Genomic DNA, 10964 nt, shown 5'->3' on the forward strand with positions numbered 1-10964 from the left:
AGGTTTGGGGGATATAAAATTTGGAGTCCCACAAGGATCAATTTTGGGTCCCTTGCTTTTTCTTTTATACATCAACAATATTGCTAATTTTCCTTTAAGTCCTGCTATTGCTATGTACGTCGATGACACAAATGTTTTTTTTTTACAGGTGCAGACATTTACTCAGTAGAGCAGCGTGCTAACATCTGACTTAACGAGCCTCACATTTGGCTTAATGTGAACGCGATTAGCTTAAACGTAACAAAAACTGAGTTCATAATATTTCGTCCGAAAAACAAACCACTACTTTATGACATAAAGTTGAGCACTGATAATCTAAAATAATGCCTGCAAACTCATGTCGATTTCTAGAGTATCTTTCAGATCTGACCTTAGTTGGTCTGAGCACATGTCTTATCTGAGTGAAGTTATCTAGATCTCCCGGCAAGGAATGTAGACTAAAAATTTTTTTTGCCCTTACGTGTTAGGAAACAATTGTATTTCTCATTTATCGCCTCTCACCTGACATACTGCCATCTAGTCTGGGGAATGTGCAACAAGGTAGATTCTGAGCGCCTTTTTTCGTTACAAAAAGAACCCTTAAAAATCATATCTTCTCATCAATCCTCATCAACAAACTCCCTGTACGAGAGGGTGAACATATTACCTTTTCCACTGCTCTATAATTTTTGCTTAGCCATACTGATTTTCCGCGAAATTAAAGATGATTATGCCGCCTTTTCAAACACATACTTAAACAGATATGTGGCATACAACTTACGCACTATTTCATCAATGGAGTTAAGACCAAGAACAAACTATGGTACTAAAGCTATACATAATCAAATAATTGCGCTGTGTAATGCATATCCAAACTTAGTGGAACTCGCCAAAGAAAACGTGACCATGCCTCTCTTTCAAAAAACAAATAAAGCTACTCCTGCTTCCTTCAAACGTTTTATAGCTTTCTCCTGATGTCACATTAAGTATCCACAAATTCCCCTGCTGTTTAAGTTGCATGATTCAAAGTGGTGTATTGTTGCTTTGTGAAATACTTGAGCAATGACTGTTTTGAACACTGCTAGAAATTGTATAACCGTTGTCACAAATAATTCTGTTCCAGTGTCTTTATGTATATGTTCATTCTTGTGCGCAAACCTGTGTAGTTGGCTTAGCTTTGTAACTTTCATTTGTGTCCAACTTGTTTTTAGTGATTTTGTGCTGGCTGTCAGATGTGCACGTCCGGGGAGAAGGGCTCGTGTCAGGAGACAAAGGAGTCTCCTTTTGCCTTACCTCGTGGGCATATTTCACGTCGTGTATTTATGTCCGAAATAAAAAGAAATCTAAAGTTGAAATTTTCTTCTATTCTTCGGCAGCAGCTGTGTATTTATACACAATTTCACTGAACTATAATTTTGTGCCCTTCACCTCATCTGGTGAAGTTAGCCTTTTAGCCCTGTGATTAACACGAGACTACGCTGAACCCGATGTAAGTATACCAGCATATTTCGCCATGTGCAGCCTGCAAGAACCCCAGGGACGCTACTACCTCCACCGTCGCAAAACAAAGCAGGCAAAAGCAGCGAAAGACACTGCGTACCATGGTGGGCTACCGCAATAAGTGAAAGTTCCTTCGCGCGCTTACTGCTGTTGTGATAAGCGCCTTCGCCGAATGCTACCTGACTATGACCAGGGATCGGACTTTTCGGTTTCAACGGACGAAACAATAAATATACGCCAAATTTACTTTTTCAAATTTGGTTTTAACCGAAAAAGGTCAGTATTATTGCCATGTAAGGCATGGTTAGCTGGCTGTTGAGCACGATCGAGTTATACTCAATAAAAGTTGAAAATTAAATAAGTAGGCAAGCCGGGGTCATGACGAATTGGCGGTATTGTTGGTATTGTTGAATAAGCCGTGCAGTTGTGCGATTTGACGCACTTTTCCGCTTGCTTACACGCCTCTGCAGACCGGGAAGCAGTTTGTTCACCACGACCACCCGCTTAGAACATTTAGTCGGTTAAGTAGGTTCATAACCTACATTTTGGATACTGACACGAAACCGTGCAGGTAATCATGAAAATATCATGTTCGGGCTACCACTACGATTCAGTCCCACTTCCATCGCTATCACCAACACGAAGACCACTTAATACCCAGCGCGACAATCCAAAGCAAACTTGTTAACTATAGTGCTTACAAGTTCCACTTGCATTTTTTTTCTGCAGGTTGACTCATTTAACTAGCCTTACTTGTTTAAGGACGAAAGCAACTCCTTCTACAAGCACACCTCCAAGCGCAAAATTAGCGGTAAATTATGTTTGTTACTGGAAAACGAACTTCTCATTCTGACAAAAATGCCGGACTTTTGACCTCACAGAATTACCACATGAAATCATCGAAAAAAGTCGGTAAATCATTTGTTGATAATAATATTCACCGAAAAAAAACACAAACTTACATTCTTATATAAACAGCAAAAAAAGTCCGCTGAATTCTCGAAAAAAAATTTTTTCATACAACGCCGGTGCACTTTGATGCGTTCAACGGAACGCTGGTTGAATTAGATTCAACGCCCGGTCGCCCACAGCCAAAGCTACCGGCCGGGCAAGGTAATATTCCGAGGGCACTTAAGCCTGCTTATGTGGAGGAATGCGAAGGGATGTGTTTTGGGGAAAGGGAAGGGCGCAGTAGCTCTCAGATCTGGACATCTCCGTGGACACCTCAACTCCACCTAAAACTTTTATGACCCATTTTGTGGCCCATGACTCGGCACTTTTTGTGGCCCATTTTGTGACCCATGACTCAGCACTTGTGACCCATTATATGACCAATGACTTAGCACTTTTTGTGACCTATTTGTGATGCATCACTCAGCACTTTTTGTGACTCATGACTCAGCACATTTTTTGTGACTCACTTTAATTGTGACCATGGATGCAGAAATTTTTGCGGCCCATTTTGTGTCCATGACTTATGACCATGACTTCTATGACCACGACTCAATTATTTTCACAGACAATGACTCCGATCATGACCGCAATGATTATGATTCCGGTCATGACTCATGACTTCGGACTCATAAATCAATTGCAATGATTCACATGACCATGATCTGACAAACTGCTGATATACCAAATTGTCATAAACATTTAATAATCACTACTATACACTAGCTGATGACGTCATATCGGGCGACACATTTCGCTTCTACATTTTGCGTCCACTTTTTGCGGACACATCAGCTGCTGACATAGCCTAGTAATGCTTTCACATTAATAAAAACCAAAAAGTCCATCCCATAATTATCACCAATGTCGGACTGTTTCGTTCGAATAAGAGAGCGGGGACGACGCGGCCCAGACCAATAACTGGAAGCAGCCGAATGCCTCGTGTGAATATTTCCGAGGCCTCGCGTACATGAAACACGGCCAGAAACCAAGCGCCACTCACACTGGAGTTTCTTTACGCCAGCCCCTTTGCTGGGTTTGAAACGCGCACTAAATCGCGCAGGCCGGCTGCCCGAGCGGAGATGCAGAGAAAAGAAAAGAGCGCGCCCGCACAAGCCGCCGAGCTCAATTCCGGCTTCAAAAAATGTCACGCAACGGCCTCTCTCCTAAACATGGCACCTGACGGTCTGCGGAGCTCGTCTTAATTGCAGAAGAAAAAGTATTCGATGAACTAGTTAACAGTCCAAAACTTTATATCTAATATAAAATTACCTTCTTTGTGTATTTTGAGTTGTATCTTGTTTTTTCAACGTATACAGTGAGTGCGAGGCTGTGAAAAGCTCCGTGTCTTCCTGGCATGGTTACTGGCGAGTTCGATGGCATTTGGCTCAATGGACATTGAAGCTGCCCGTGCGACAGAGGTATAAAAAAACCAATCCCGATCTCAGTGATTCAGTGACCTGAGGACGGCTACCAACAAATAGCGACGCGGGGAAAGCGGTCGTCAATATGCTGCAGATTATTTTTTCAAGTGTGGTAAAACGTTCTCGCAGAAATCACACCCTTTTTTGACCAATCAACAATGCTTCCTTTATTCGAATATAAACACAAGACATAACAACAAAGTGCAAACATCACACTGGTTATACATGATCACAGCGTGACACCGTGGATGCGCCGAATGTTCATGCGAACGGCAGCTAGCTATAACGTCCTTAACAGGCAGACCACTAAGCAGCGAGCATTACAGCGCCACATGCTCAATCATGCCGGGACGAGGACACGGAAGGCTCGTCTCGTTTCGAATACCACGTGCCAGGGGTACGCTGCGACCAACTTCCGTAAGACGCTCGTTGCCATCGTTGCCAGGGGACCCCAGCGCAAGCATCAGGCCAATGCAGAGGCGGGGGAACGATAACAGCCCAGATTGCCCTTTGGAGTAATCGAGTCCGATCTTTCCTATCGCAACCGCTGAGTCGCGGCCGAAGGTGCGATCGTGCGATTTATCGACCGCGTCCGAGTATTTAACGCCACAGTAGTGGGGCCATTCAAAGGCGGCCCAGGGACAGTCCTCTACAAGGAAGGGTTTCCCCTTGTCGCGCCGGTTGAACGCGTCAGGGCCGCTGAAGTTACTGAAACCGCCGAGTCGTGGACGAGGCACTTCTCGACTGCGTCCGAGTATTTAACCTCACAGTACTGGGGCCATCCAAAGGCGGCCAGGGACAGTCCTCCACAAGGAGGGGTTTCCCCTTGTCGCGCCGGTTGAACGCGTCAGGGGCGCTGAAGTTACTGCAACCACCGAGTCGCGGACGAGGCACTTCTCGACTGCGTCCGAGTATTTAACCTCACAGTACTGGGGCCATCCAAAGGTGGCCCAGGGACAGTCCTCTACAAGGAGGGGTTTCCCCTTGTCGCGCCGGTTGAACGCGTCAGGGGCGCTGAAGTTACTGCAACCGCCGAGTCGCGGACGAGGCACTTCTCGACTGCGTCCGAGTATTTAACCTCAGAGTACTGGGGCCATCCAAAGGCGGCCAGGGACAGTCCTCCACAAGGAGGGGTTTCCTCTTGTCGCGCCGGTTGAACGCGTCAGGGGCGCTGAAGTTACTGCAACCGCCGAGTCGCGGACGAGGCACTTCTCGACTGCGTCCGAGTATTTAACAGCACAGTACTGGGGCCATCCAAAGGTGCCCCAGAGACAGTCCTCTACAAGGAGGAGTTTCCCCTTGTCGTGCCGGTTGAACGCGCCAGGGGCGCTGAAGTTACTGCAACCGCCGAGTCGTGGACGAGGCACTTCTTGACTGCGTCCGAGTATTTAACCTCACAGTACTGGGGCCATCCAAAGGTGCCCCAGAGACAGTCCTCTCCCAGGAGGGGTTTCCCCTTGTCGCGCCGGTTGAACGCGCCAGGGGCGCTGAAGTTACTGCAACCGCCGCGTCGCGGACGAGGCACTTCTCGACTGCGTCCGAGTATTTAACCTCACAGTACTGGGGCCATCCAAAGGCGGCCCAGGGACAGTCCTCTACAAGGAGGGGTTTCCCCTCGTCGCGCCGCTCGAACGCGCCACGGTCGCTGAAGTTACTGCACCCGACTAGTCGCGGACGAGGGACTTCTCGACTGCGTCCGAGTATTTAACAGCACAGTACTGGGGCCATCCAAAGGTGCCCCAGAGACAGTCCTCTCTCAGGAGGGGTTTCCCCTTGTCGCGCCGGTTGAACGCGTCAGGGGCGCTGAAGTTACTGCAACCGCCGAGTCGCGGACGAGGCACTTCTCGACTGCGTCCGAGTATTTAACCTCACAGTACTGGGGCCATCCAAAGGCGGCCCAGGGACAGCCCTCTACAAGGAGGGGTTTCCCCTTGTCGCGCCGGTTGAACGCGCCAGGGGCGCTGAAGTTACTGCAACCGCCGAGTCGTGGACGAGGCACTTCTTGACTGCGTCCGAGTATTTAACCTCACAGTACTGGGGCCATCCAAAGGTGCCCCAGAGACAGTCCTCTCCCAGGAGGGGTTTCCCCTTGTCGCGCCGGTTGAACGCGCCAGGGGCGCTGAAGTTACTGCAACCGCCGAGTCGCGGACGAGGCACTTCTCGACTGCGTCCGAGTATTTAACCTCACAGTACTGGGGCCATCCAAAGGCAGCCCAGGGACAGCCCTCTACAAGGAGGAGTTTCCCCTTGTCGCGCCGGTTGAACGCGCCAGGGGCGCTGAAGTTACTGCAACCGCCGAGTCGTGGACGAGGCTCTTCTTGACTGCGTCCGAGTATTTAACCTCACAGTACTGGGGCCATCCAAAGGTGCCCCAGAGACAGTCCTCTCCCAGGAGGGGTTTCCCCTTGTCGCGCCGGTTGAACGCGCCAGGGGCGCTGAAGTTACTGCAACCGCCGAGTCGCGGACGAGGCACTTCTTGACTGCGTCCGAGTATTTAACCTCACAGTACTGGGGCCATCCAAAAGTGCCCCAGAGACAGTCCTCTCCCAGGAGGTGTTTCCCCTTGTCGCGCCGGTTGAACGCGTCAGGGGCGCTGAAGTTCCTGCAACCGCCGAGTTGCGGACGAGGCACTTCTCGACTGCGTCCGAGTATTTAACCTCAAAGTACTGGGGCCATCCAAAGGCGGCCCAGGGACAGTCCTCTACAAAGAGGGGTTTCCCCTTGTCGCGCCGGTTGAACGCGTCAGGGGCGCTGAAGTTACTGCAACCGCCGAGTCGCGGACGAGGCACTTGACTGCGTCCGAGTATTTAACCTCACAGTACTGGGGCCATCCAAAAGTGCCCCAGAGACAGTCCTCTCCCAGGAGGGGTTTCCCCTTGTCGCGCCGGTTGAACGCGTCAGGGGCGCTGAAGTTCCTGCAACCGCCGAGTTGCGGACGAGGCACTTCTCGACTGCGTCCGAGTATTTAACCTCACAGTACTGGGGCCATCCAAAGGCGGCCCGGGGACAGTCCTCTACAAGGAGGAGTTTCCCCTTGTCGCGCCGCTTGAACGCGCCACGGTCGCTGAAGTTACTGCACCCGACTAGTCGCGGACGAGGGACTTCTCGACTGCGTCCGAGTATTTAACAGCACAGTACTGGGGCCATCCAAAGGTGCCCCAGAGACAGTCCTCTCCCAGGAGGGGTTTCCCCTTGTCGCGCCGCTCGAACGCACCACGGTCGCTGAAGTTACTGCAACCGACTAGTCGCGGACGAGGGACTTCTCGACTGCGTCCGAGTATATAACAGCACAGTACTGGGGCCATCCAAAGGTGCCCCAGAGACAGTCCTCTCCCAGGAGGGGTTTCCCCTTGTCGCGCCGCTCGAACGCACCACGGTCGCTGAAGTTACTGCAACCGACTAGTCGCGGACGAGGGACTTCTCGACTGCGTCCGAGTATTTAACCTCACAGTACTGGGGCCATCCAAAGGTGCCCCAGAGACAGTCCTCTCCCAGGAGGGGTTTCCGCTTGTCTGCGCCGCTCGAACGTGCCAGGGTCGCTGAAGATACTGCAACCGCCGAGTTTCGGACCAGGGACTTCTCGACTGCGTCCCAGTATTTAACGGTACTGTACTGGGGCCATCCAAAGGCGCCCCAGAGACGGTCCCCTCCCAGGAGGGGTTTCCGCTTGTCGCGCCGCTCGAACGCGCCATGGTGGCTGAATTTACTCTAACCGCCGAGTCGCGGACGAGGGACTTCTCGACGACCCGCCGCGGCGGCTCAGTGCATGGTTAAGGTGGGTTCAGATGAGCGGACGGGATCGCGGACGGTCCGCGCGCGTCAGCGCGGTTATCGTGACACGTGACCACGCATTCGCGAGTCGGTCCGGACGTCGAGCATTCACACGAATGCAACTGACAATCCGCGCGTTCTCTTCACCAGCTCCCGTGAATGTAAAGGCAAATTCCGAAAACTTCACTCACCCGGCTGGCCCGCTAAGCGGGCTAAAGGGCCACCACTACCAAGACGCTCGGAAAAGGTGGAGAACACGCCACCCGGCGGTGCCAATCAAGACGCGCAACGAGGGGATCGCGCCAACACCTCCAAGCAAGACAACGACAATGGACGCCAGCAAGTGACATCATCACAACCCAAGAAGGCTGCACCATCAAGCGGCGGCACCGGGAACCCAGCGCCCGGGCCATGTCAGCAAAAAAGCGTCGTCGATCGCGTCCCCCAGCGGGAGCCAAAATAATCACAGGGGGGCAGTTGGGCAAGTCGAGTGGCTTCCCAGTCCTCCCCGTCCTCTCCTCCCTCTCCCACCTCCACTAACTCCCCTTCGCCCCTCGAAGCTGAACTTAAACGAGAGCTTGTCTTCTCCGAGGAGAGAATGAAAAGCTCGAAGGCAGACTTAACGCTCTGGCCGCTCAAAACTCTTCCCCTATGCCCTCCCTTACGGAGGACGACAATAACATAACTGAACGGGTACCCTCGCCACCGACTGAAGCGCACCCTCATGCCCTGGAGGTCCGAGTGGCCGCTATCGAAAACATTCCTGCACAGCTTCCTCAACTCATAAATGCTGCCATTGCCGCCCAGATGGATAGCATAACTGCCCGCATCACGCGCTCGGTAACAATCAACCCAGAAATGGATTCTCGAACACCCACGTCTCTCTAAACGTGCAGGACCCCGTAGGGTTCCCACACGCCCCACAATACTCTCTCGTCGTGTTGACAATTCCGATAACGAGGAATGCGCCATCCGCACGGCTTTGGGCTGCAGTGGATCGAAACTCTTAAACACGGCAGCATCCTTCACCCCCTGAACCTCTGATCATGGCCCCCAGTCCTAGATCGCGAGCATCGACACAAACACATCCCTTCACAGTAACCCAGTGGAATTGCAGGAGTTTCAAGGATCGGCAGAAGCGAGCCCACTTTCGCCTTTACCTTGAAACGTTTGAGTTCCTCGTGGCCCTGGTCGCACTTCAGGAGCCCGGAGCCAACACCAAACCCACTAATTATCAGACTTTCCAGAGGGACACACAAACCTGCATCCTCGTTCACAAAGACTACACAGCGCAAGAGGTCACCCTCCCTTCGACCCCCGAATACTCCTATGTCATGGTCACGGTCTTACCTTTGCGGAGCACAGACCCCTCGATTCATGTGCTTAATATATACTGCCCCCAAAACTTAAAGACGTAAATTTTTCTAAGCTCTTTATAGAAGCAATGCGCGTGGCTGGACGTGACGCCCTACTCATTGTAGGAGATTTCAACGCTTCATGTCGGCAATGGGGCTACCTTAGGGAGGAACCCCGAGGCAGAAAATTGGCGGAACTAATTTCGACTCCCGGTGTAACCCTCCTTACCGACCCGGTCAACCCCAGTCGCATGGGCAACTCAGTAACCAAGGGATGCATGCCCAGATTTGACTCTTACCTGCAATATTCGGCATGCTGACTGGCTTAACACCCAAGACATCCTTGGCAGTGACCACTGCATCATTAATACGACCATTTGCACACGGCCCCTTAAACGTCGCACAACGCAAGCACATACTCCGGATTGGACTAAGTTCCGCTCGACACTTCCCTCTGTCGACATTGTTCGCTCGGAATATCAAGAATGGGTGACCTCTCTAATGACAACTCTCCGCAAAAACGAACAATGCATTCAGCTCACTGATTCCACCCCCGAAGTAGACAACCATCATCTCCATCTTTGGGAGGCCCGCCGCAGTCTCACCAAACGATGGAAAAAGCAGAAACACAACAAGAAACTCAGACGCCGCATTCTTGAACTAACCCACAAGGCTGCCGACTATGCCGCTCAGTTAGCCGACAGTAACTGGGTGGATCGATGCAACACTGCTGCGCGCCAGATGTCTGGCCGCAACACCTGGCGTATGTTTCGTGCACTTATTGACCCAATCAAACGCGTGCAGAAACGGCGCGGCACCTACAACGTGCAATGCATAACTTTCCTGGTACTACAACACAACTGGCCGGAACATTGTGTTACAGATATCGCTGTACCACGGTGGACCCTCACCTCACCTTTCTCAATGTTCATACATAGGGCAAACAAATCTGGAGCTGGACGCCCCCTTCGAGCTCCATGATTTGAAGGAGGTCCTAGCCAAAATGAAACACGGTACTGCACCGGGCTGGGACAGGGTTACCGTCAAACTTCTGGCGAGCCTTCCGGATGCAGCCTATCATACCCTCCTCGAATTCATCAACCATATATATCTGTAGAAGAACTGAGGATTGGGCGAGTTGGTTATGATCCATCGCATTAAGAACCAGCGCTGAAAACACACACAGAGGACGAGACGAGACACACGAAGGCGCTGAACTTACAACTGAATTCTATTCGATAGTAAGAAGTCAATTTATACAATATACACACACGTGCAAGGTTGTCCAGTCAAACACAGATGCGCTGTAATCACCCACATGCGATAACCCCCCCCCCCGCCAAAAAAAAAACATTAAACAAATTTCCAAGGCATGTGCGCTATCGTCAATCCCGCTACCCACAATGAAGCAAGCTCATTTCTCTGCTTGACAAGCTAATCGATGTTTTGCTCACACATTCATCGCCCTCTCTGAGAATGTGGAATGCCCCAGCTATCTCCCTTGTGCACTGGTCATCATGTACGAACAGTACGGTTGTATCCCCCCAAAAAACGGAGTACAATTGCACGCAATGCAGTGTTGTGATACATTTCTATTTTCTTTCCTGCTGACGGAATTGGCATGCTCTGTGAGGCGAACATTGATACACCGCCCGGTCTTAGCAGAGAGCTCGAATAGAACAGCTCTGCCCAACTGCCGAAGCTATATTAAATGGAGCCGCAAACAAACGAGTTGGAGGCGAGCGGAGCCACGGTCTTTGCAGGTTCCAAATCCCTTTTTCTTAACTGCCTTGTATCTTGTCTCCCGTCCCTAATAAACGATTTCCGTTAAGTAGTTCGAATATGACTGGCACAGCCGGGAACGTTTCGCCGGACGAGCGTACGAAGACACAAGTGCTCTTTATACTGCTAACTGCCTTGTACGATCACCGACCATCGTGCCATCATATTTTTCATCCACCGCGGCGATCATCTGACCAGCCTC

Source organism: Amblyomma americanum, chromosome 1 (assembly GCF_052857255.1).
Source record: "Amblyomma americanum isolate KBUSLIRL-KWMA chromosome 1, ASM5285725v1, whole genome shotgun sequence".
NCBI lineage: Eukaryota > Metazoa > Arthropoda > Arachnida > Ixodida > Ixodidae > Amblyomma > Amblyomma americanum.